Genomic DNA, 27,010 nt, shown 5'->3' on the forward strand with positions numbered 1-27,010 from the left:
TTATCCATCATGTCAGAGACTGCTTCCTCACCAGTTTACTGACAAGATGTAGCATAAGGACAATGAAGAAAATGTTAAGACATGCCTGTGTGTCACATCAGCCCTTGTCCACCACCTGGTTAAGGTTAGCTTGTTACAGAATCCTTGCAAGCCAGAAAGCTAAGGTCATGGAGTGCCACGAAATAACCCCATCATTTTTATTTTATTCTTATTTTCTGTGTATACCCATAGGTGGCAAGCATGCTAATGTGTCAAATTTCAGGCAGAAGTGAATTTCCATAGCAGCTCTAAGCCTCAGAAACAGGGTCTCCTAATAGCAAAACTGACAGTCCCTCAACTATGGCTGTTCTAACAGGAGTCACTGATAAAATCCAATGAGATAAACCCCAACTTGACCCTATTACATGGGGAAGCTACAGTCTTCCATAGCCTCATGATTATCCTGGTTAATCCATTTGCATGCTTTAGATTGTATATATTGGCTATATCTAAAAGGACCTCTTCCTCCCTGAGTGTGTCTATGTGATTAAGCTAGCCCTGGGTTTTGACAATGAGGTCTCTTGTGCCTGACAGATTAAGTCAGGGAGAAAGTGGCAGGATTATCAATGGAAGAGGAAAACTCAGTGATAGATTATGTGAGCAAGTGGGAGCATTCCTGACACTGCCAGGACAAAATCCTAGTCAGCAGGCCTAAAAAGACATAGTCAAATCATGGCTGACCGAAAGGAGTGGCCAGCCATTGAGTAGCAATCAATAACCATACATTTATTAAGCCAGAGAATCAGACAGGTCTCCAGGTCCTAGAGGAACAATGTAATTATTTCCCTTAAGGAGCCTATAGCTTAATGTCAAGACATAAATACAGGTTTCTTGATTTGTCCCCTTCCAGGCCAAGATAGGGCCAGAGTGAAGAAAAAAAATGCCAGGTATCTTGATTTTCCTATACCAGTTATTGCCATATCATTCACCCACCCACATGTCAGTCCATCCATCCATCCATCCATCCACTTACACACCCACCCACCGACTTATTCAGTGGACTTTTATTGAAGAGTTTTATTATATTTGGCCTTCTTTTCTGCCTACTACTCAAATTTTTCTCCCTTAAGACAAACTTCTCCCAATTTTCCGATTACTTCTGGAAGTACTCTTTTCCTATTGGAACTATCAACCTCTTTCTCACCATACCTCTGTCCCTACCACTTTCAAAAGAAGCAATGCTGTATTTTCTTCCACAATCTTTTTCACTACCTTTTATCTTCCTGCTTGCTGTATTCATCACTCAGTGGCACACAGAGAGCCTGCTGCTAATGTGTTCAGTTTGGTCTTTAGTTTTGAATGGAATTAGCTCACACATTGATCCTCAGTGCCAAGGCCTCCTTGTTTCCTGTCATTCTTTATCATATCACCCCACTTTGTTTTTCTACACATCCCCTTTTGATGTTTCAGGAATTAGTTCCATGTGTTCAGAAAACTCATCTTATTCGCAGTTTACAAATAAACTCATTGCCTAGATAGAACCTATCCTTTAAAACTCATAGCAGTAAATACTGACTGACTGGTTTCTTTTCCTTCAAAATTCAACCCGGCCTCATCTCCTCCATGAAATTTCCATGACCTTTCCTTCCCAACTTGAAATGATTTTATTCATTTCCTCTACCTCTGATAATACCAAGAAAAAAACTCTACCAAAATGCTTATGAAACATATTTGAATGATGAATGACTTGTCGACCATCCTTTACCATTTGACTTCCCACATCCATCGCTCGTGTCTCTTAAAGACTATACCATGCTTGTTGAGTGACTTGTTAATGACATGAATAAATGAATGGGTTATAGAAATGACCATAACTCGTGATCATATGTACAAACTTTAGCTCCCTGGATGGTCTAAAGAGAAAAATGTCATCACTTAAGATGAATGAGAAGTGTTTGATCAATTTGGCTGTCACAATGATAAGCCACTTTGAATACAGCTTTGATATTTTGAGTAGCAGACCCACAGACATCTGGGCTGACACCTGTTTTGACTCAGGCCAGAAATGGGTTTGAGATGCCAAGTGCAATAAATGCTCCGGATCAATGCACACCTAGGCCTTTCAACCAGGGTTGTGTGGGAGCTATTCACAGACCCCAATGTCAAGAGTCCCCCTGGGGTTTAGTGGGAGGACACCTGCACAAAGAAAGAAGGAATGAATTGGCAGGGGTTGGCATGGTGTCCTTAATACAGTATAGTCAGTGAAATGATGTAGCCTTGCATGATTGTCCACAGTTTATTAGAGTCAGAGTTCGGGGCTTTTATCTCCTTCAGTGCATGGATTTAACTAGACTCAAAAACCAGACATAATGATCTTCCAAGGCAGGATTTCAAGTGTCTGCACAGAACTTGAACTTACATGAAAACTGCACTTCCTTTCTCCCTTAAAAAATGATCTACCCCTTTCTCCCCACGCCCCACTCTCTTTCTCAGAATCTTCCCTGTATTTAGTCCCAGAGCTTGATCTTGTAGGAAGAATATGAGTATGAGAACATTGGTCCTTAGGAAATGTATGACTTAGAGTTAATTAAGTGTATGCGCCATTATTTTTCAGAGGAATGCCTGTGAGATATGTGCCCTGAGAGTGGCCCCGCGGGCCAGAGCTCGGCTCCCAGACATTTTGTGAGCACCCAATTTAAGGAGGCATTGGGAATACAGTAATAAATAGAAATGATCCATAAACAAGATATTTATTTTCAGCCTACTGAGGAAGACTGGCATAGAATTGTAAGAATATAAACAACAGTACTAAAAAAAATTGCTTATAGCAGGTCAAATGCATCAGATTTTACTCAGTTGGAGTAAATATTGGAATTATATTAATTCAATGATAAATAAATCATAAAATTAATGCTACTTGGTTATTTTAAAACTTACTGTGAATAAGACCACGATCTCATTGTGAGTCACACTTTTACTAAGGAGAAAAAAGCATTACCATTCATTAATTAGCTAGGTAGACAGTTGGCTTGTTTATTTTTACATTACTGAATTTTGAACTCAGAGTCTCATAATCTACTACTTGTACCACATCTCCAGCCCTTTTTGCTTTAGATTATTTTTTCCCACATCAGTTTAAGATCATGATCTTATACTTCTTTGGTATTTAAGACTACAGTCAAGTTCCACCTCACCCAGATTGCTTGTTAAGATGAGGGGCTCACCAACTTTTTTGCCTAAAACCTCAATCCTCATGACATCTGCCTCCAGAGTAGTGAGACACTCTTATTTATTTTTTTTATAAATGAGGAAACTGAGGCCCAGAGAAGCTAATCAATCTGCTCATGACCATATAACTAGCAAGTGGTAGAAACTGATTTCATACCATGGTTAACTGGATTCCAAAAGTCTGCAGAAGTGCCTGATAGAAACTAGGCAACATGTCTCCTCTTGAGACAGAAAATTTCAGCAGAGACCTGATCCATGACAAGTTGACCATGTGGAGGTCAGGAAGCATCTAGGTGCCTTGAAACAATGCATGCAGATTCCAGGCTAAGAAGGCTGTGTCTGCCCAAACCTGTGGACCAGGACGCAAGCCAGCATGGTGGAAGCAGAAAGGGGACAGAGAGGAGGAAGTGATGCTACAGAGGAAGGCAGGGTTATGAGCTGATAATGTTTGAGGTTTTCCTCTGATGGGAATCCATTAGAGGGTCTTGGAGGGGTGACAAGTATGGGTGAGGTGGTCTGATTAAGAATTCACCATGTGAATGAGGATGTGAGGGGCAGAGGGGATTCTATGAGGAGAAACAGCTCAAGGGAAGGCACAAGGTAGAACAGAATTGTGTGAGAAGATGAGTTTCCTGTACAGGGTGATGAGCCAGTGGTGAGAGCTTTGCAAGATCTTGGCTGAGAAGTCTCAACTTTACTCAGTGGGAGGACAAGAATTTTCAGCATGCTGGTGACTTCATCAGATTTGCATTTTAGGGGCCACCCTGCAGTGGCTTTGTGCAGAATGGAGAGCTGACTGGGGCTGGGCACTGGGTACTTAACTTTCTACTCAGAAAGACAGACAGAGCAAGGCAGCCTACAGAGGCAGAGGCAATGAGGAAACGGAGTGGGAGAGTGTTTGAGATGTGCTGGGCGAATCTTCCTGCTACCCACAGTATTTGTAGAGAAGCACTTAGCCACGTCTTGACTTTCTGGCATGACTGAGTGTGTGTGTGTGTGTGGGGGGGGGGGTGATTGGGGACTGGAAATAGGTTTTCAGGCATGCTTAGTCCAGATTGGATGGGGACAAATTTATGGAGGGGTCCATCCATCTTCCTCTGTCCCCATGTCAGTATCCCTTTTGTCCTCTCAGATACAGATTCTATAGAGCCATGCAAATGGTGACTTTGGAGGCCAGAGTGAAAAGAAGGATCAGGAAAGAAGCAGACTCATGGATGAGAGGCCAAGACATGAGAGTTATTCATGTCCAGGTGAACCTGAAAACCTGGGTACACAGAATCACTAAGCCAGCATAGCAAGAGTAGATGGAGGACACTGAAGAGCACATCCTGTAGGACATGCTGATGTTTAGGGGTTGGGCAGAGAACACACACATTATGAGGTTGGCTGAGAAGGACTACAGAGAGGTAGTAGGAAAAAAAGAGCCAGTAAGCAGAAGAAAATAAAATAATGAATGTTTTGTAGCAATTTATTTATTTATTTATTTATTTATTTATTTTTTGGCCAGTCCTGGGCCTTGGACTCAGGGCCTGAGCACTGTCCCTGGCTTCTTCCCGCTCAAGGCTAGCACTCTGCCACTTGAGCCACAGCGCCACTTCTGGCCGTTTTCTGTATATGTGGTGCTGGGGAATCGAACCTAGGGCCTCGGGTATACCGAGGCAGGCACTCTTGCCACTAGGCTATATCCCCAGCCCGTTTTGTAGCAATTTAGAAGCAGGAATAATTTCTGCAGAAGACAGCATACTGGAAGGTAGGGTGTAGAGATGGTGTTGTGTTGTGGACTTCTTATTCTTCTTCTTTTGGCAGTACAGGGTTCATGTTTGCTAGGCAGGTACTCTACCACATGAGCCACTCCTAGCACCTGTGAGCTCCTTCTTTAAATGCTTCACTGGAGAGGGAAGTAGCAATGTGGAAGGAGGAATCCAGCAAATATATTTTCTCACAGAAGCACAATGAAGGTGTGATTTTTGTGCTTTGAAGGTTAAAGGTGGCAGAGTGGAAGGAATAGACTATTCTATGAGTCATGCCTGAAGGAGGGCAAGCCCTCAGAAGGCAGGTGAAGCTGGGTGCCCAAACACATGGCAGAAGGCCAGGGTGCCATAACTCCTTCCATCCCCATCCCTTGACTAGTGTTGTCCACTCCTTCAACTTTGGTAAGCTGGCACTAATCTGCAATTTTGATATTCACTATTGACTGACGGTCTGCTTGTAGTCTGTCTTCTGTCTCTGTCTTAAACTTCTCATTAGCCAGCCATTGTCCAGCTAGCAGCCACCCTCTTGTGTGTCCCCAAGCATGGCTGTGGCTGGTGTAGAGCTTACAGAAGAGGCTGCATATGGGCCCAGCTTTGCTGGATGTGGCAGGCATGAGCATCTTATCTTCCTGGAGCTGGTGCTCTTATCTGTGCTTTTCACAGGACAAAACAGACTCGAAAGGTTTGCTAAGTCTCCCAAGGTGAGGTAGTCATTAGGGGAATAGGCTGGACTCAAGGCTTTAGCTGATAGGACTTATGATCTTCCTGGAGAAGTTTTCCCCTGGACATTAGGTTCAGAGGCTGGAGGCCTCTCAGTGGAGAAGGCTCTGTAGAATCTGTATCTGAGAGGATGAAAAGGATGCTGACATGGGGACAGAGGAAGATGGATGGAGTTGTATTGGGAAACTTGCCTTTGGTAGAAGACACAGTTTTGGAGCATCCTGGGGCAACCTGCCTGATTGCTGTGTCTGAAAACAGCACTATCAGTGCTCCTGATCTTGGCTTTTAAATAACATTTTAACCTTGGTTGACTCCAAATCTGGGGTAGAGAAAGTACAGGATGCCCCATTGTTCCCGGAAGCAGCAAAGTGCTCAGAAATGAATGGGATTGTGTCAAAAGAACATGACACTCTGTGAGCACTGTCTTGAAGAAATCTTTGCTGGCCAAATGGAGACAATTGAGCAAGAAAAGTAAAAATGAGTAGATAAGGAAAACAGAGTCCTTGAATTCATGATGTATGTGTAGAAAGGAAAGCAAGAGAGGGAGAGAGAAGATAGAGAGAAAAGACAAGTGTGAAGGAGGCATTTATTCTTTACAGTAAATGTAGAATGAGTGGATTAGAGCATCACCATTTTCCACTGTGACTTGCTGGCTCATGCCTATAATCCTAACTTCTCAGAAGATGAGATGTAAGGATCATAATTGGAAGGCAGCTTGGGCAGCAAAGTCTACAAGACTCATTAAACAGCAAAAAAAAAAAAAAAAAAAAAAAAAAAAGAAAAAGAAAAAGAAAAACCAACTCAAAAAACAAAGAAAGAAAAAACAAAATAGAAATTAATGTGTAGCTAAGTAGTAGAACATCAGCCTAGAGTGAGAAAACCAACTGAGAGCACAAGGTCTGGGGTTCAAGCCCCACTATAGAAAGAAAAGAAGAAGGAGGAGGAAGAAGACGAGAATGAGGATGAGAATGATGAGGAGGACGAGGAGAAGGAATAAAAATTCTATAACCCTTGAATTCTAAAACCTCAGTAATGACATTCTAATATTAACCCACTATAATAAATAGGGTATATTTCAATGATATGAAAATAAAACACCATTACCATTTGTTAACTATTCAACAAGCTATGTGCATACCTCATTTATGCACTTTTTGAGTGTTTGCTACTTTAATAAAAGGTTTAAAAATATAAGCAGCTTAATGTTCTACTGGATATACTACTTTATAGGCATTATATTTATATGTTATTTCTAGTCATTGCATTTTACATGCTTTGGCTGATTGAATGACATATAAGAAATGTTCTCATAGGTCTAGAGTAGGGCATGATTTCTAGTTACTGTATTCTCTTTCTATTAGTACAGACTGCCTTTCCCTTTGGTTCTGTCTCTTCCTGAGATTATGGCTTGAAGGTATGGACTATTGAAACACTCTGGTTATATCAGCTGCTTATTATTTTGATCATCATGTAGTGGGGGGAACATTGATGTCACTTCCACTCGTGTTTCACTCACGTCCCATCATTACACACAGTGCAGACTAGACAGGAATTACTGGTCTGTGCAAGCAATGGCACAATGCCTGATGATCTTCAGATTCTGCAATTGCATAATAACCCAATAGGTCTTGTATTTATTTCCTGTTAATGGGGAGAAAGAGAGGAAAAGGAAATGTATTGAGTGCTAATTAAATGCCCAGGCCTTGGGTTAGGTGTTTGAGATTTGCTGTTTTATTCAATTCTCAGCATTACTAATTGAGCTCAGGATATTCATTATTCTTTTTTTACAACTAAGAAAAATAACCAAGGTGACTTTTCAAGATCTCCCTAAAAATGCATGGCTTCACAAACCCCAGAAGCAGAATTATCAACTGTCCTGACCCCATTTCTGGTTCCTTAGCACCCATCCTCCAGACCTAAGGATCATCAGGTGATGAGCCCTCATGAGGCATGGCACTAATTATTTTGGCCACCTGATTGGATCCACAGAGCTTCAAAGGCATATGCATGTTCAAGGGATATGGAATGTCTTAGTGTTTTGCTCCTAGTGAGTGACTGATGACATCAGTGTTTGACTGACAGCTCTGGTATCATAGGCATAGTCCCTCAACCTGAGGACCATTAAACTTCCTCAAAGTCCTTCAGTTTCTCCAGCCTAAATTCTACAAGTGATGAAAATTTATCCTTTAACCATCTTCTTACCTCAGAACCTATGGACACATATACTTGGATTTCATCCATGGACCGATTCCAGCTGTACCATTTTTACAGACTTTAAGTAGTAACTCCACAATGAAAAGACAGTGGGAATTATAGGGAGTCATCATAGCAACCCCTAGATAGCATCTCCAGATGTTCTGTGGCTGTGGAGTCCAGATCTATCACAATTACTATGTGAAATTATTACATGGAAAGTGAACTTTCCAGTAGGTGGACCAATGTTGTTATTACATAGATCACTCAAATACTCCTCATAACAATACTTTAAGGACCTGTTTTTGACTATTGGTTTATTGGTGGCTGCTTGTCATATACACGTGGGCGTATAACCAAAATTCCATTTGAAGAGGATCAGTCTAACCTTTCATTTTATCAAAGAGAAACTTAAGGTCCAAGTTTTCATGAGGGCATTTACTGAGAGATGAGTGTCAGCTCCTCCTTTCTCCCTGAAGCGAAGTGAGAAGGCTTGAGTCTGTTTTCAGATTTCCACTCTTCTCTTTGTCTCATGAACCATGCTAGAAATGATGGCAGCACAAGCCTTAGTTACACAGGATCTGCTTCCAACCAGAATGGAGCTGGGACCGGGGCTGCCCAGCATCTTGTATGGTGGGTGTTTGTCTAGTGTTGTCATTGCAATGTTTATTGCATCTCATGATGTGCACAGATGTGCTTGGTAAGCATCCCAAGGGGGAAAGAGACGCTGCTCAATATCCTTGCTCCCAAATGACACTCCCATATAGAATCACTTTCTGGGCTACCTCCTTTGGGATGTTGTAACCATTTAAAGTCTCTGGATTTTGGTGTTTTAACAAGGGTTTAATTACTAAGGTAAGTGTATGCACCTGCTAAGGCATTCCTAATTATTTGATAATGGTGCAATCTTTCTCAATACAGCCGGTTTTGTGGTGTAAGCTACACTAATGAAGCACACTGAGAGAACACATTCCCCCAATGTTGGGGAAGCTTATTTAAATTAAATAAATTTGCAAAGGATTGAATTTTTACCACTGGCCTCAACAATTATGCATCGGTATTTCATGCTGGAAGCTGCTATGTGCATGTGTCAGAAGAAGCACACTTCCTGTCACATTTGTGCTTTAAAGTACCTTTAAGTGAGATAGTGTCATTTAAAAAAAATTTTATCTTTTTTCTAATTGCTTCACACCACCCAACTTGTCCCACCTTGTTTTTAAAAAATAGTTTATCTCTTTTGTTTCACTGGGCAAAAACTGATAGAGGTCCTCTTTAACAATGTTGGAAGCCTTCTTTCTTTTTTGTTCCTTTTCTTTTTCAATTTCCCACCTGATTCTTACCACTGCCACATGTGGGCTGTCGTAGTTTAGTAATACAATCTTTACTGTAACATCTGCACATTACCACTTTGCCTCACAGCTCTCTGGAAACTTGCTGATGGCTTGCAATTGTAGTAAGTCAGGGTTGATGCTCCATCCAAGGGTTTCAAACTTTTTTTTTGCTTTGGATTCAAAAGAAAAAAATCAACAACAAAGAAGATTCCAACAGGCAGATGGTTTCCAAGTCACTGTGAGGAATTACATTAGCAAAACGCAGCAGCATTTCTCAAGCACACATTCATTTGAGTACATAAAGTTATTTCAGGAAGAAGACAAACTGATACAGAATGCTTCCATCTCTTCTTTTAAAAAATTAACTTTATTGTCAAGGTGATGTACAGAGGTGTTACAGTTACATATGTAAGGCAGTGAGTACATTTCTTGTCAAAATTGTTACCTTCTCCCTGCTTCCATCTCTTCTTTTCCTTATTTTTTTTAAAGTTTTTATTATAAAACTGATGTACAGAGAGGTTACAGTTTCACACGTTAGGCATTGGATACGTTTCTTGTACTGTTTGTTACCTTGTCCCTCATACCCCTTTTCCTTCTTTTGTGTTTCTAGTCTTTTTTTTTTCTTTCAAACTATTTTAATGAATCAGGCTAGTTAAGCAATTTTCAGAAGGCCATCATTAACCCAAATTTCCTAATTGAGACAAAGGAATACCCTTAATCATTTGATTTTCCCCAAACTGAGTGTAAACTCAATTGAATTTTAAAAAGAAATACAATAGCCTAACATCATGACTTTCAAGTATTTGCAAATGACAGCCAAGGCAAATGACTAATAGGTAAAAATGTGAGCAAACTATAAACCCTTGCAAATAAGGGTTGAGGGGTTCCTATGTGTTCAGGGATGATGAGGATTCAATGTTGAAGGATCTTAAAGACAATTTCAACTGTCCCAGAAGGCAGATGCCTCTTGTGCCACCGGAGGCAACTAAAACAAAGCACCACACGGATCTCCACTGCACTGCTCTTGTTTTGTCATGCTATAGGATGGAGGAGCTGAAGAATTCAACAACTGGGGACCAGTAAGAGCCAAGCCCAGGCGCAGTTGGAAGGGATGGGCAGCAGAGAGAATAACTTGCAGCGAGAGGCAAATCAGAAGGTGGTGGTGTTGGTGGTGGTGGTGGGGGGGTGTTCCCAACTGATTCCTCAGTGTCCTAGAGACTTCTGTTATTAATGTGGCTTGGGGCATGTACTGCTGATAATTACTGCTAGCTGGAATAATTAATAAGAATAATTGCTCGACATGGGAAGGGAAAGGGAAGCTCTGGGAGGAGGAAGAAGCAGGCTAGAAGAGCAAGAGACTCCCCAAACGCATTTATATAGACAGGAAGTTCAGCAGTGAGCATCCTGAGAATCGAAGAGTTGTCTGCATGCCAAGGGCAAAAGTTAAAAGATATTGAGTGAGACCCAATTTGATTGTCTTATCATGGACTGCTGTGGAGAAATAGCCCGTCAGGTCTTCGGTGAGAGGTGATTCCCTTTGGAAGCAGAAGGTAGAGGTTGCAGGGAGTGAAAATAGTGTAAAGGGAATTAAATAGTGACCTTAAATAGGCTGATAAGTCTATATCTGGTATAAACCTAACCATGACAGCAGGAGAGCGGCTGAAAAGGAGGTAAATAGAGAATGATGCTCCAATGAGAGTTTGGGAGAGTTTATCCCAGCTTGAGGGAGGAAAAACATCCATTAGAAGCCGAGCATTGGTGTTGACAGTGTGTCAAATAACCACAATTTGGAAGTAATAGGGTAAATTTTCTCAACACTATGGAGAGAGTTGCCAACTCCATGCTTGAGACTGCAGTTTTCTACATATTATACTTAAAGATTCCCCCAAAGGCAGAGCAAGCCTATGCCTGGCAAACTTTAAAGGTGAGGGAATGATGTGAAAACCTCAGTTAAGCAGCATTCTGGATCCGGTTGCTCAAGTTCTCATAATGGCATGGAGAACAAGGAGGCCACGCCAAGAGCTGGGTGTTCACTGTGACCCTCTGTGGGGGACACAGCACCTCAGGCAAGGCTGTGCCACGAGGTAAGTGAAGGTCACAAGGTCAGGAGTGATTACTTATGATTTCTTTCTTTCTTATGGGGATCATATAGGAAGAACCATTTGAGTAAAAAAAAAGAAGATGGATTCATCAAATCCAAATGTTTGACATGAAACATTGCATTTCAATGGATAGTATGCTTTGCCCTCTTTCCATCTGGTTAAGATAAATGGATTATAATTGTAAGGCAAGAGAAAGAATGTTACCTTATGCATGGTAAAGATTTGGAGACAGGGCACTCCATGATATGATCCTTTTCTCCTAGTCCTGCCCCTGATTTTCAAATCAGGGGCACCAAGGAGAGAAAAGGTCTGATTTAGATGAGTTTACTAGTATGTACTAATAGCTATGACAAGATGCTCAGAATCCAGGATAAATATTGGGCATGGCTTGGAATGCAAGGAGATCCCCTAGGTTCATAATGCAACCAAGCCAGGTGCCAGTGGCTCATGCTTGTAATCTTAGCTACTCAGGAGGCTGAGACATGAGGATCTCAGTTTGAAGCCAGACCAGGCAGGAAAGTCTGTGAGACTCTTACATACAATAAACTACAAAAAGGAAAAAAACAACCCATGCTAGATGCGGAGCTGAGGATCAAGTGGCAGAATGTTATACTTGAGGGGAATAAAAGCTCAGGAACAGTACCCAGGCCCCGAGTTAAAACCCCAGGAACACACACACACACACACACACACACACACACACACACACACACACACACACACGCACACACACACACACACCCCTAAAGGGAAGCAGAAGAGCCAGGTGCCTGTGGCTCAAAATATCCTGGCTGTTCTGGAAGCTGAGACCTGGAAGATCTGATTCAAAGCCAGAGCAGGCAGAAGAAAAATCTTCAAGACTCCATTTCTAATTAACTAGAAAAAAAAGCCACACTGGAGGTTTGGCTCAAGTGGTAGAGAGTCAGCCAAACAAACAAACTGAATCAGTATGAGGCTCTGAATTCAATTCTTGTTACTAAAATACACAAAAGAAATTCAAACAGCGTTGGAGATGTGGCACAGTTGTAGAACTTTCGTCTAATATTCCTGAATAAGAAGGTTCAATCCCCAGGACTAAACAAACAAAAGCCAGCAAGAAAAAAACCATGTTTCTCTCTTAGCTTTCATAAAATGATGGTTGGTGAGGCACAAATGATAATGGATACATATGGTTGAGTTGCAGTCTACAGAACTGAACTGAAAATTGGAGTGTGGTGGTAAGGAAGAAGTCCAATTTTGGAGAAGTCAATTCTTAAGAAGAGAAGGACCTGATTGGTACCTTGGCATTTCTGACCAATTATGGAACATCCAGAATACTTAGCTCCATATTCCAGTTTATTATTTGAGAGGAAAGAGAAAATGTTAGCAAGGTGCAGTAGGAAGTTCAAAAAAGTTGAAGTCAAATGTGTATGAGACTGAATTCAGGACTTACTACTCATCACAGAGTAACTTTAGGCAAGATTTTTAAGCCCCATACAATGTGAACAACAACATTTAGCTGATACAACCACTGTCAGAATTAAAGTAAATTATGTATTATACAAGTGCTTGCCTGGCACATAACAAACACCCAATTTATGGTAGCTTACTTCCTTTGCCTTTTCTAGACATCACTGTCTTCCTATCTGATCCATGGATGATTAAATAATGTATTTAATTATGAGAGATCTGAGGAGGATTCTTGCCTACCTTGCTTTAGGAAGATTGAGTAATGATTCGTATCTCTTTCCTGGTCACGGTCTCAGCAATTTCTGCTGTTGTCCCATCCACCCAGTATCTGTGTGCATGGAGTAAGCATTCAGTGAGTGCCTCCTGAGGACCCTCATATCTTCACCTTCCCCCATCCCAAGACTAAGACTGCCCCTGGAAACAATTCACTGAGGAAAGTCTCCACCATTCTCAGGGGGAGGCTTCCATGATGCCACAGAAAGATGGAGATAGTGGTAGGAAAAGTAGATGATCACAGGCTGGCTTGAAAAACCTGTTCTTCCTTACCACTAAGTTATGATATGCTGAGCTCAGTTTTGGCATTGGTTTTAAATATATTTCTGTGCATCTACTCATTGGAAGGATCCAAGAGGCAGAACTAATCCTCACTCCACTTTAGAGATGGTCAACTGGAAAGATGGTCTCCCAGGCTAGGAGACTTGTTGAAGTCACAAAGTAATACTTGAGTTGACAAGACATTTGTGCTAGGGTCTTTGCTCTTTTCTACAATACCCAGTCAGGCCATCATCCACTCATACCTCTCTACAAAGCAAGCACGTAGGTCCCCTCCTCTCCCCTCTATAGTCAGCTGTCTCTTCGATAAAATCTCATTCTTTTTAGGCTGCTCTGAGTGCTGTCTTTCAGCTAGTTTAGCTCCAATTAAAATGTTAGTCCTAGAATTGGGGGGGTGAGAAGGGAAGACAGGAGGATTATAAAGTCTAGTAATGAGAACCTGTCTCTGAACAAGACAAAAACTTTAGCCTGGAATCAGAGAGAGTTACATGGATATTGTTCTACAGTACCCAGGTGCTGGAATAATACATCATCTTCACTAAGACTCTGAACTCTTAAGATGTCTACTCTTATTTTCTAAGTAGGAGGCCCAAGTTTTGGAATTATTAGGAGGCCAAACTGACAGAATTGTACTCTGCCAATTTGCAAGTAGAGTCTTTTGTTTAGCTGAGCTGGAGACAGAGATGGTCTCAAGCAATGCTTTCAATGCTTTGGCAGAGCCCAGTCCTTGGGGATTCACAGTGGAGGGGCGGACTGGGCTTCCTGGAGGCCTTGGGATTCGTTCCACCCACCAGCAGAATGGAAGGCAATCTGAAGTCCCCTGGGGACTTGCTCCCAAATATAAGCTTCATTTTGTTTACCTTCAACTCGGAGACTTTCTCTGTGGATTCTGCCACTGGCATTCAATCTGCCCTCATCTTCTTCTAGAGTTAGAAAAGATATCTTTTCCCAGTATGCTTAAGGCTGTTATATTTCCCAGAAGCTTACAAATGGAGCCAAATTGTCCCTATCCCAGAGGAGCAAACAAAACCCTGGCAGGGAAAAGTGGCTTTCAAATGTCCTCCTCCCTGTGATTCCTTAGGGACAAAGCCACATCAGAGAGGTTTAGCCCTTTAGCCTTCTTGTCTCCCCACTCAGCTGTCTGGCTCAGACTGCATAGACTTTGCTCTATTTCCCTGGCTATAAGTCTTTTCCCCTTCATTTCTGTTTGCTGAACTTAAAATCCTTCTCCGTTTCAGGATGAAGGTTCATCTTTACAGAAGCAGAAAGCAATCAACGGGATCTTAAATTTAAGCTCATGAAGCAAAGTTAAGGTTTCCTCTTTACTTTTCTATCTTACTTCCAATAGTAGATTTATTAATGAAAAAATTAATGGTTTGTTTAGTTTTGTTTCTCTTGTACTCCTTTCCTGTGGCTGTACCCTCGGTACCACTGTATTACATCCGAATACCCTAGGTACTGTTTATATGGGTATTAGAACTGGGGAAGGGAGAGGGAATACCAAAATCAAAAGACAAAGAACAAAAAGACAAACCATTCAAAAAGCAACACTTACAAAACCATTTGGTGTAAACCAACTGCACAACTCTTGGGAGGAGAGGGGAAGGGGGAGGGGAGCGAGGGGGGAAATGAGCGAGGAGGTAACAAGTAGAACTAGAAATGTACTCACTGCTGTTCATATGAATCGGTAACCCCTCTGTATCACACTTTGACAATAAAGAAAAAAATACCGGTGAATTAAAAAAATAGAATCAGAAGACAGAACAGATTCTGAGGGGAATTGGAATAAGCATTTTATATACTCCATGAGACTAAATGGCCAAGTTATTGAAAAACATCTTTATCTTTTATCATACCTTGTCCTTTTCTGTGTGTGTGCCAGTCCTGGGGCTTGAACTTAGGGCTGGGGCAAAGTCCTTGAGATATTTTGCTCAAGGCTAGATCTCTACCACTTGAGCCACAGCACCACTTCTGGCATTTTGGTGACTAATGGGAAATAATAATCGTGAAGAGTTTTCTGCCCTGGCTTACTTAAAAGCTCTGTCCTCGTATCTCAGCCTCTCCTGAGTAGCAAGGGTTACAGGTATGAGCCACCACATCCTGGGCCTATCCTGTCTTTTTGGAGTAAAGTTTTTGGAGTCTCCATTAGTACTTATAGAATTTTTTCTTAAAAAGTTTTGAGAAACTAAGCTGGGCACCGGTGGCTCATACCACCAGAGATCTGAGGATCATGTTTAAGAACAACTTGGGCAGGAAAGTTTGTAAGACTCTTATCCCTGTTAAGTACAAGGCAGAAAGCAAAGGTGTGGGTCAAGTGGTAGAGAGCTTTCCTTTAGCAAAAAACTAAGAGACAGCACCCAGACACTGAGCTCAAGCCTCAGTGCAGCATAAATAATAAATATAAACACATGAACACATACATACATACATACATACATACTTACATGCATACATGATTTGGGTGGCTAACAGCTATCTACTTATCCACTACAAGCAGACAGACAAGCTAATATGAAGGAGAATAGACTGAACAGTATTCTGATTTACTTCTTCTTAGTTCCCCGATCATGGATCTAAGGAGAAATCACATTTCCCCTTGGACCTCATTTCCTTGTCTTTAATGTAGAAGTACTGGGCCAAAAGCCCTTCCCATGTATCACTTAGGATGCCAAAAGGGACACTTTCCAGGTGAGACAATGAGGAGTGGCATCAATAAATAATGAGAAGTCTGGGTCTAAAAGGGTTGCAGGGGTGGTTGGTTCAAGTGCAATTTCAAGAACTAAGGTTTTCTCCTCATACTTTTCCCCCTTCAGAGCTTATTCTTTGTTTCATGGGCCCAGTGTGATGACCACAGGACCCTATGTAGGTGGAGAAAAGGTGAGAGAATTGTTTCATGATCGCTTGGTTTAGGCCCCTCATTGGTAGAGAGGGGAGCTCCGCCTGTCTTCCATGAAAACCAGGCCAGCCTCACAGAGGACAATTGTGACATCTGAAGGCAAAGATAAGTAGAAAGTGGTAGCAAATGAGAATGCTGATGGCTAAAATGTGTCATTCAAAGAGAAAAGGAAACATGATAAGCAAAGTTTGAGAAAGAAAGAAGAGCAGGAGAAAACAGAAAGACAATATTCACACTTGAACAGCTTACAGAAAATCACTCTGTGAGATCTGCACTCCTTCCCCTCTCTAGCTTTGACTGCCTCCTCTGATTGCCAAGGAGAAGTCCTTATGCCAGGTTGTCACGAGTCAGAGAGGATTTGCCTCACATTCCAGTGGACTCCAGGAAAAGCCCAAGAAGGACAAAGACAGCTACACCAACTTTTTCTGTTCACCATCAAGAAAGCATTCCCATCTTTGTCGGGGTAGCTTGGACTCCCCATCCCCTTTCCTCCACATAAGGCATGTCTTTACTTCTTAGTTTTGTTTTCTTTTCATGTGTTATTTTTTTACCTCTATTATTTCATCTCTAAGTAGTTGCACAAAATTGTTACCATTTAACAAGTCACTTTATGAGTACAATAAATCTTGATTGGTATCACCTTCTTATTTTCTTTTTCAGGTTTTTTTCTTTTTTTTTTTTAAGTTTAATGTCTTTCTGGGCAGTTGCATTTGTTTCTTCATCTGCTTATACTGTCTCCCCATTCTCATTTCCCAACCTATTCTTTTCTGCCCTTAAATCTTAGCCTAAGTGTCCCTAAGTGTCCTAAGTGTTGTTTGAGAAGCTGTCTCTGACCTTCCAGACTCTGGGTCACTCTTGACTGCAGCATTTGGTCCCCTTTACCACTAAATTATGCTTTACTGTAACTCGCTACCTCCATCTGTCCTCTTTACTAGGTAGCATAGTTCTTAAGAACTGAGCAATGACCAGGTCATGGGTCTGACTATTCCCAGCACATTATATAGGGATCTTGTGCTCAATGGGGGCTCAAGGTGTTCAACTTATTTATTTAAAATAATGAATTATTAAAATAAGGAATAAATAGTAGGGAAAGAAGTAAGAATAAGTTATGATGGATGGCCAAGGCTTTTGAATCAGTGTCAATGAACAACATCTTCTTTTCTCCTTTTTCAATAAGATCTTGTCCAAGCTGGCATTGAACTTGTGATCCTGCTTAAGTTTCTCAACCGTGTGACTATAAGCCTTAAACGCCGTATCCATTTCATTGACCTTTTCTTTGGCACTGCAGTTTGAAATCAGGGGTGTCATGCTCAGTGGGCTGGGCACTTTACTATTTAAGTCATGCCTCCAGCTTGGCTTTTTGCTGGTTATCTTGGATATGGAATCATGCAGACTTTTCTGCCCAGGCTGGCTTTAAAGTGTGATCTTTGAGATTATAGCCATGAGCTCCTAATGACCAGCTTTTAAGTTACTTTTGAGGTAGGGTCTTATATTCTTGCCTAATGTCCAGCCTCAGAGTATGATCTTCCTAGTTTATACTTGGGATCAGGCAAATGCTATTGTGCCCAGGTCATTGACTTAATACAAGTATTAAATTGTTTGCTCCTAAAGACTATCACTAGGCAAATTTTTCTGAGAGAGATAGCAGTTTTCTGTGTCCATATTAGAACTGACAGAATAAAACTTGTGGCTCCTACAGATTTTAGTGTGTATTTATGTGTGGTAGAGAACACACTGTTGCTGCTGTTTTGTCCAAGTTGATTAGACTTCATACAATCCATTTTATCTTCTTTTCTTAAACCTGAAGTAGATCTATCTATCTGATAGGTACCGAGTGTGGGGTGAAGAATTGTCACCTAACTGTTGCCTTCATTCATTCTTTTTTTTCCCCTCCTTTCCTTCCAATTATAACTTATTGTGGCTATTATAACCAACATTGTGCTAGCTGCAGAAGCACAGAAGAAAATAAGAACATTTCCTGAGCTTATAGTTTAAATAAACAAGAAGAGAGAAGAGGCCAGATCTGCCCGCGAGGGAATTCCCATTCCACAGGAGGGACTCACTAGCATACCTCTGGCCTTTTGCTCCACTTTTGTGTTTATCCCAGTAGTGGAGCTGACTGGTGAAGGGAAAAGGAGGAACTGAGCATGCCTGCTTTCCCCTCCTCTTTCCCATTTCCTTCACCCTCCATCCCTGTCTCATCCAGGACCCACATTGTTCTGCACCTACAGAAGGTGGCTTGGCCTAAGATTACATGTGATGTGTTATTGGGCCATGAGGGAGGTGTGGAGTAATAATTCTGGGGCTCAGAGAAAACTTTCTTCAAGAAGTAAGATATAAGCTGAGACTAGAATATTTTAACAAAAATAAGAGGGGCACAATAAACAGAAAAGATGGACATTTATATGCTCCTACCTTCCTCCCTTCATTCAGTTGTATACATTCTCTTAGCTGAAGAAGATATTTCTCAGTGTGAAGTGGCCCCTGATCTCAGGTGGCCATTTTTCACTGGGGATGTAGAGATGTAAACATGTATGTTCATCAGACCCTACAGATGTGTTGTTAAAAGACAATGACTCTAGATCTATAGGTTTCAGAGAGAGGGATGTCTCAAAGGCAAAGAAGTATGGTTTTTACCAAGGAAAACAGATATCCTTGTCCACCTTTGATGTATACCTTCCTGAACCTGTAGCCCTTACCGATCTGGTGACTGTGATGTAACATTTTCCTAACATAAACATGTCCCCATATTTCTGCCAAGGGTCTTATCACCATGAGACTCTGACTGGTATATGTAGGATAAAATTCCAAGGCAATTCAGAAATCAGAACAGATCTCTCTAAGAAGACTAAGTTAGCCACTAAATGACAAAATAGTTACAGTTTTGTGGCAAATATGTAAACTGATTTGAGTCACTCAGCTGTCCCCAGTGGCAAACATAAAGAAAGACTATATCTTAGAATGAACACTTGATAGTTGGGATCCTAAGTGCACAGTGCATACTTGTGGAACCCATGTTTAGGGGCATGGTGTTTTTCACCAATTCTGGAAAATGAATGTTTATAATCATATACAACACAGGTATAAACATATTTTCCAATGTATTGAAGGTAAATGTGTGCCAACCACGGTGGCACAGGCTACAGTCAACACTCAGCTGGCTGCGGCAGGAAGATGGTGAGTCTTAGGCTAGTGGGGTGCTACATAGTGAGACCTTCTATCAAAAGAAAAAAGAGAAAGGTTAATATAAAATGTCCAAGAAAGCACAGTCATGGGAAAAGCAAAAGGGTAGCACTAATCACGCAAAAGAAAGTATTTTAGAGTCGACACAAATTGTCAATTCTTGCAAAGATGGAACTCTCAGAAGGCAGCCTGGGGAAGGGAGCTGCTCAGTCCGTTTTGACAGGCATCTCTGGGGTGGCTCAGAGTACAGGGTGGGGTGGGAAACACAGCAGGGAGAACCATTCAGTCCAGCCCAGTCACTTCTCCATGAACTTTGGGTCACACACAGCTAAGGCTGTGAAGGAGAAGGCAGGAAGTATTCTGATGAGAATTCAATTAATTCAAGGAATCTCAAAAACCAGGTGTGAACTCTGCCGGATATTAAAAGATCCCTGAGAAGAGACTCAGAGCTTTGTAGCACATCAGATCAATTTTCCAGGAGCTGGCAAATTGGCAGCTGCCAGGCTGCAGCCTGAGCCCTGGCTAACAGGTCCCAATAATTTCCAATCGCCCTGTCAGAGCCAGTGTGGTTTGAGAAGCCTAACTAGGCTAAGCAGTGAGGGACTCCACAGCTCCACTGGCCCCTAAGGGTGATGTTCTGTGTCATTCCCACCACAGGAAGTTGGACAAGGTCACTGCTAGCTGGCTACAGGGCCACAGCACGAGGGCCTGGTTTCCTGTGGGTGAAGGACTGGTGAGGTTGAAATGAGTCATGGCAGTCTGTTTGGGGGCCCAAAGCAGCAGGGGCTTAATACCCAAGGGGTAATGGATGAAAATACATCTGAGCAACAATGTCCTGCTGAAGACAAGTAGAGTTCGGGCCCCATAGGGGCTACTCCGAGGGACTTTAAGGACTTTATGTCCGCATGATTAGCCAAGATGAAGAGGCCAGCTGCAAACTTTAATTTCCTGACGACACAAAGGAGCCATGAACAATATATAGATAGGATTTGAATTTGTAATAAGCCATGGCCTAAACCACAGGAAAGGATAGTCTCGTAGGCAGAAAAAAAAATAGAATAGAAAAAAAAAAAAAACCTATTTGTAGATCCCCATTCAGACCTAGTTTATCCTGAGAGTTTCACTTCAGGCACTTTATCCAGGACAGACCCCAAGGATGGGTGTGGGGAAAAAGATACACACGTTGCATCTTCTGCTAGAAGAAATGAATCCATGTCCGTCAAAAAAAAAATGTCTCAGGGCTGGGGATATGGCCTAGTGGCAAGAGTGCCTGCCTCATATACATGAGGCCCTGGGTTCGATTCCCCAGCACCACATATACAGAAAATGGCCAGAAGTGGCGCTGTGGCTCAAGTGGCAGAGTGCTAGCCTTGAGCAAAAAGAAGCCAGGGACAGTGCTCAGGCCCAGAGTCCAAGCCCCAGGACTGGCCAAAAAAAAAAAAAAAAAGAAAAAAGAAAAAAAATGTCTCAGGTATTTGGCCAGGAGAATATTCAAGATAAAGGAATGGCCACATTAATCCACTGAGAATATCAGACACCACCTTCCCTTTTTTGATCTCTTAATCTTGAGTCAAGGAAGAAACTTTAAGAAAATGCTTTCTTCATTCTTAATAGACAAAAATCTGTCAGAGTTTCTTTTTTTTCCAATTAGGGTTGGAATCAAATTAGTTGTTGGAAAAGACAAGCTTGGTATTCATATTGGTGTTTTACCCTTTTAGCTCTAATCATCTTGAAATCCTAAGGTGAATAATAATTTTTAAAATAATGCTTAGGTCAACAGGAAGTGGCTGGTGTCAAGAAGTAGATTTAATAGTGCAGGGACAGCTGGGGACAAAAAGGGCCAGATGTTTTGATAGGTTACAGAGGAGCTTGGAGTCTGAGAGCTAGAAAAGTCTTTTTCAACAAATCTCAGAATGGGGGGGCTCTTTGTTCCCAGCCCTTGGACAGACCCCGTGGCATTGCCTCTTCTCTAAGTCACAAAATATGAGAACTTTGCAAGTGCTTAAGTATTGGGAATTGGACATGTTAATCTTATTATGAAAAGTCTCACTGAGGGAATGCTTTTCTGTCATAGGAATCATACCTACATTATCTTGTTTAATTTTGGTACTACAAGCCTGCAAATGGCTCTGTCAATCCCATTTTACAGGTGAGTTAGTTTAGGGTATGAGAACTTACCTTACTTAAGTGGATATTCCTGATATTAAATGGAAAAAAAATAGGAAGCCAGGTGAGTTCAGAGCCATGCTGCATACCCCTTCCATGACAGGGTGACAAGATTGACACTTGGAATTCCCAGATGACTGTCACATTATTACTGGACCATGATTCCTAGGCATCACGTCCCTCGCTAAAAGCAACCCCTGTAGCTCCACTGGGAATATTTATCTAGCCTCTCCTACCCACCCTTCACTTCCACCCAGTCTCCCTCAAGAAATATAACAATTGCAAAGAACCTTCCTTATCACCATTGTCTAACTAGACTTGTTTTTTGTCTGGCAACAGAATCCTTTCATTAGTGTGGTCTCAGGGAAGGGAACGAATAGACTTCTAGGACTGAAGACAATTAAAAAACTCTCTCTGTGTCTCTTTTTCTCTCTTTCTCTTTTCCTCGCCCTCTCTCTCTTTGTCTCAATCGCTCCTTCTTCCAACACAAAAAAGAATGGGAACAATGTGTTTATTGGTAATAAGAAAATCCCTCTCTGTGCTGTGTATAATCTTCTGAGTCAGTCTTTGGAAGCAATGGTCAAGTTCTAGTGCTCAGAAACTCAATCCTCACATTCCCCTCTCTGGCACCTCAAGGGCAAAACTGGCTGGCTGGAGTTTCTCCAGCTGCCAGGCCTGGATCTCATGGCCTTCTGGGCACAGCTGCTTGAACAACTGGGCTGTGTTCCTAGGAGGATGTGTCATCACCCAACCAACTGCCTGGGCGGTGATGGGGATGGGTGAAGTTTGGCAGGAAAGAAGCTCTCCTTTCATGGACTGCCTTTGCCTCTCCTTTCTAGAGCATCCACCTATTATTGCCTTCTCCTTTACTTTCTGTATTCTCTCTGTCTTCAAAACCTGGTGTGAGCATAGTTCTTCTGGGGAAAATATACTGTGTCAGAGATTAGTTCCTGAATATTTCTGCTTCATAATATTTCAGAGCAATGCTGGGAAAATGTCGATGGCAACAGAGATCTGAGCCTGGTACCGGAGATCTGAGCCTGGTACCCCCATCCAACCGTCCTGTCCTGTCTAGGACCATTGAGCTAATTAATGTGACCAAAGGACAGAGGAGCAACTTAGAGGTGCCAAGAAAGTGTTGGAGGTCCAAGACTAACAGCATTTGGCTCAGGCTGCTGAACAGCTTAAGTTTCAGTCTGGAAAATTGCTTCAGTTTTACTTAAATCATCTCCCATGCCAGGCAGCCAATTTTGAGGACTGATGCATGACAAAGCCTTACCATCTGTGGAGAAGAATGTCTCCGTCTTATTTGAGTCTAGGAACTGGTGGAGACAGAACTTTTTCACAGTATACCAGGAAGAAGGTAGGTGGAGGAGGAATTGTTTATGTTGACTTTTGTTTGCCCAAGAAAGATAGAAGAAAATAATCAAGTTAAAACACGGTGTCACAATGGAATTTTATGCCTCTATCAGAAAGAATGACATTGCCCCATTTGTAAGGAAATGGAAGGACTTGGAAAAAATTATGCTAAGTGAAGTGAGCCAAAGAAACATGGACTCTATAGTCTCCCTTACTGGGAATAATTAGCACAGGTTTAGGCAAGTCACAGCAGAGGATCACAAGAGCCCAATAGCTATACTCTTATGATCACATAAGATGATGCTAAGTGAAATGAACTCCATGTTATGGAAACGATTGTTATATCACAGTTGTAACTACTTTCAACGTCCCATGTGTATCTGTAGCTTCTACTATTGATGATGTTCTTGTATCACCTTCCTGTGGTTGTACCTACACTATCTCTGTAATCTTATCTGAGTATATTGAAAACCGTGTATACTGGTATTAGAACTAGGAAATTGAAAGGGAATACCAAAATTGAGAGACACAGGATAAAAAAAGACAAACAACTACAAAAGCAATACTTGCAAAACTGTTTGGTGTAAGTGAACTGAACACCTCATGGGGGGAAAGGGAAACGGGGAGGAGGAAGTGGGGTATGAGGGACGAGGTAACAAACAGTACAAGAAATGTATCCAATGCCTAACGTATGAAACTGTAACCTCTCTGTACATCAGTTTGAAAATAAAAATTTGAAAAAAAAAAAAAAAAAAAACAGAACACGGTGTCAATTACCTCCTCTGAAGGCTGTGTTGCTAAGGGACTTAATGTGTTGTTTATTTTATCTGAACATCTGTGGTAACCCAGATCTCCTCAAAGGAATCTGAAATCGTTTCAACAGCAATAGATGACATAGCATTAATGAAAATGAGCAAAGGAATATTGTAATATTTTTAGAAGAACACCATATCCATGTATGCATTCTTCAGTCACTAAAGTAACACTGGTCATGACATACCAAGTAGCTCAATCAGACACACCAGGGTTAAGATCCTCTTGCTGACCCTTGCTGGCCATTTGAGCTAAGAATGTTGCTTAATCTCTTTAAGAGTCACTTTCCAAACTTGCCAAATGGGGATCATAAACTTGCTTAAATTGCTGAATTGTTCTGAGGAGTCAATTCAAAGAAGTGTACTAAGCCAGTTGGTTCAGTTGAGGCTTTATACTGAATATTCTAATTCAAATAACATTTGCCTCAGATAACTATGATTAAACATGCCACTGTATAGGAATGTACCTACTGAGAGTTTTACCCATAAATACTGGCTCTTTCTCTTCCTGTAGTATCACAGTTACTAGGCTTGTTGAAAGATTGGATGTAAAAATCACACTTGTATTTGTTTACTATTCATTAGTCCACTTGATTCTTATAGATACCTTTTCCATTTAATTGCTGTTTTCAAGTCAGTGTGACTCCTGAAGGTACTGAATTCTTAGTCACACATTGCAAAAAAGCAATTTCAAACACAGACGAGTCCTGTATGAATATACCATGTTTGTAGCCATGTGCCACGATTGTGTGGCTGCTTACCCATACTGAGTCATCTAGTCAACTTCGTGACTGTTTGGTTAAAAGATAGAAACCAGACTTAGGCTTGCTTCTCAGGTCTGAAGAATCCTTTATAGCAAAGACTATACCTATAGGTCTGGCTATGTTATTTATAATAGTCCTTATGTATTCTAAGACATGGAGATTGGGGGAAAAAAAGCTCTAAATACCAAGATTCTAAAGACAGTGTCCGATGACTATAAATGGCAGCTCAAGAGGCCACTTACATGAAGTTAGGCCTGCTTAGGACTAGGGACTATTACAGTGTGAGCTTAACATAACTTGATTCAAGTGCAATCAGTGAGAAGTGAAGATGACCAAGTCAGCATGAGAAAGCCAAGTGTACATCAGATAACTAACATTAAAAAGATTAAAATGTCCAGCCTGCTATAAATGCCTGCTAAAATACTAAAAAGGAGTCTGGAGAGACCTATAAAATCATAACTAAGAAAGTAAGGGAGCCCTGAAGCTTTAACCAGATGTTCCTGTGATATGAATGACTATGTTAGTAAATTTTCATCCTAGCAATACAGCTTTGTATTGATCTTTTGCTTTTATTAGTCAGTGCTGCTATGAGATTAAATAGTGTCTGGAAGGAAATACAGGCTTCCCTCTCTAGAAGGCTCTTCTCAGTAACCCAGTGTTTGTTATCGTGTAGGGCATGAGGGATTTTATAATGAATTGCACACCAGAGTGAAGGCTGGAGTCTATAAAAAGAGTTATATAAGAGGTAGCCTTATAGAGAATAACCTCATTTGGGAAGGGAGCATTGTGTGTAGTATTGAGAGGGAAGTCTACAGAGAGCTGTCTGAAACAGAAACAGACATGAGTATTTATGACCAGTAACACCAATTGCAATATACTGTGCTAAACACTTAATCTATGGTTAGATTTGACTTCAGATCCAAGCTGAAGTCAGCAGAATTAAATCTTCAAGTGTATTTTAGCAGTCTTAAATCCTTCTGATACTGTTAGCAGTGGCAGAGTTCCAAAATGCATTCTGTTAATAAGACAGTAAAGTATAAAATCGAGTTATCTCCTTCAAGGAGAAAAACACAGAGTAAAGGAAACAAGTCTTGTAAAATTACATTCCCAGTGTTCAGGCCTTTTCTACCTGAGTTCCTTTCAATTTATTCTTTTACTGCCAAACCATTCTTCCTGAAAAATAAAAGAAAAACAGAAAAAAAAGAGAGGAAAACAAAACCACTTTCCAGAATTTGTTTTCACCTATGAAAGGAATGGTATCCCTACAAAAATGCCTTAGAATTTTTCTTTTTTCTTTTTCACAGGTCGGAGGAGGTTAAGACTTTTCCAATCAGCTTGTAAAGTACATCATCCAATCTCCTTGGGCTAGCAAAAAGAACTCAGCAGCTGTTCCCTTTTCATTTTCACTTCCCATAGATTTTGCTTTACCTGTAGCTAGAGGAAATGTATGCAAAATACACAGGGCTGTTAAGTCCCTAAGGCAGTTTCCTGGGCTCTCCTGAGAACAGCATCAAACATTGTTAATAAGAAAGAGAGAGAGGGAAGGAGGGAGAGGAAGAGAAAGAGAAAGGAAGGGAGGGAAAGAGGGATGGAGGGAAAGAAAAGGAAAGGAACTACCAATACTCTTTAAATTCATAGCATTGAGGCAAAGTCTTATATTTGCTCAAAATGAAGCCAAATACTCCATCTTGACATCAGCTTTTACAGCCCAGAGTGTCTGCACATATGGGAAGAGAGATCACCCACAGCTTGGAGATCCCCAAAGGGCACCATTGGTTGCATTGAGTAATGAATTTTCATCTTAACTCTCAGTTTCCTTGCTCTTAGGATTTTCAGTCAAGCTCCTTCTTGAGGTGTCAGTTTGCATCACTGTTGACAATTGCTTGTCTGTGGGTATTATTATTATTATCATTTGCCTGTTTAGGAGGTAAAAAAGTTAGAAACTGTCTTGTGCTAAAGGATTAATGTGATATAAAAAATTGACCTGTAGCAAAACATTGAGAAGATATAATAATATACCAATATATTTATATTCTAAAATATTATGGAAAACATAATATATATTTCATACATGTGGAATATACTGGAACATCTGGAATATATGCGTATGATACCTATATTATATATGGTATATTAAAATATATATACATATATAAAATAATAGATACCTTAATATCTTTAAATAACTATACCAACAATTTTACCATTATGAATGAATTCTTTTTCTTTTTTTGGCAATGCTGTGAGTTTAAACTCATAGCCTTGTGCTTTCTAAACAAGTACTCTATTGCTGAGCCTCACCTCCTGCTGTTTCTTTAAAATTTATTTACTTATGTATTTATTTATTTATTTATTTTAGTGCTAGTTAGTTTTCTAAGACAGCTTCTCAAGCAAAGATATTCATTATAGCCAATGTACATTATGTGAAAAAATGAACTACTTGTGGGTCAGCCAGTGGCTCATATGTGTAATCCTAGCTACTCAGGGGGATGAGATCTCAGGATCGAAGTTTGAAACCAAGTCTG

This window comes from Perognathus longimembris, chromosome 15 (genome assembly GCF_023159225.1).
Source record: "Perognathus longimembris pacificus isolate PPM17 chromosome 15, ASM2315922v1, whole genome shotgun sequence".
Classification (NCBI taxonomy): domain Eukaryota; kingdom Metazoa; phylum Chordata; class Mammalia; order Rodentia; family Heteromyidae; genus Perognathus; species Perognathus longimembris.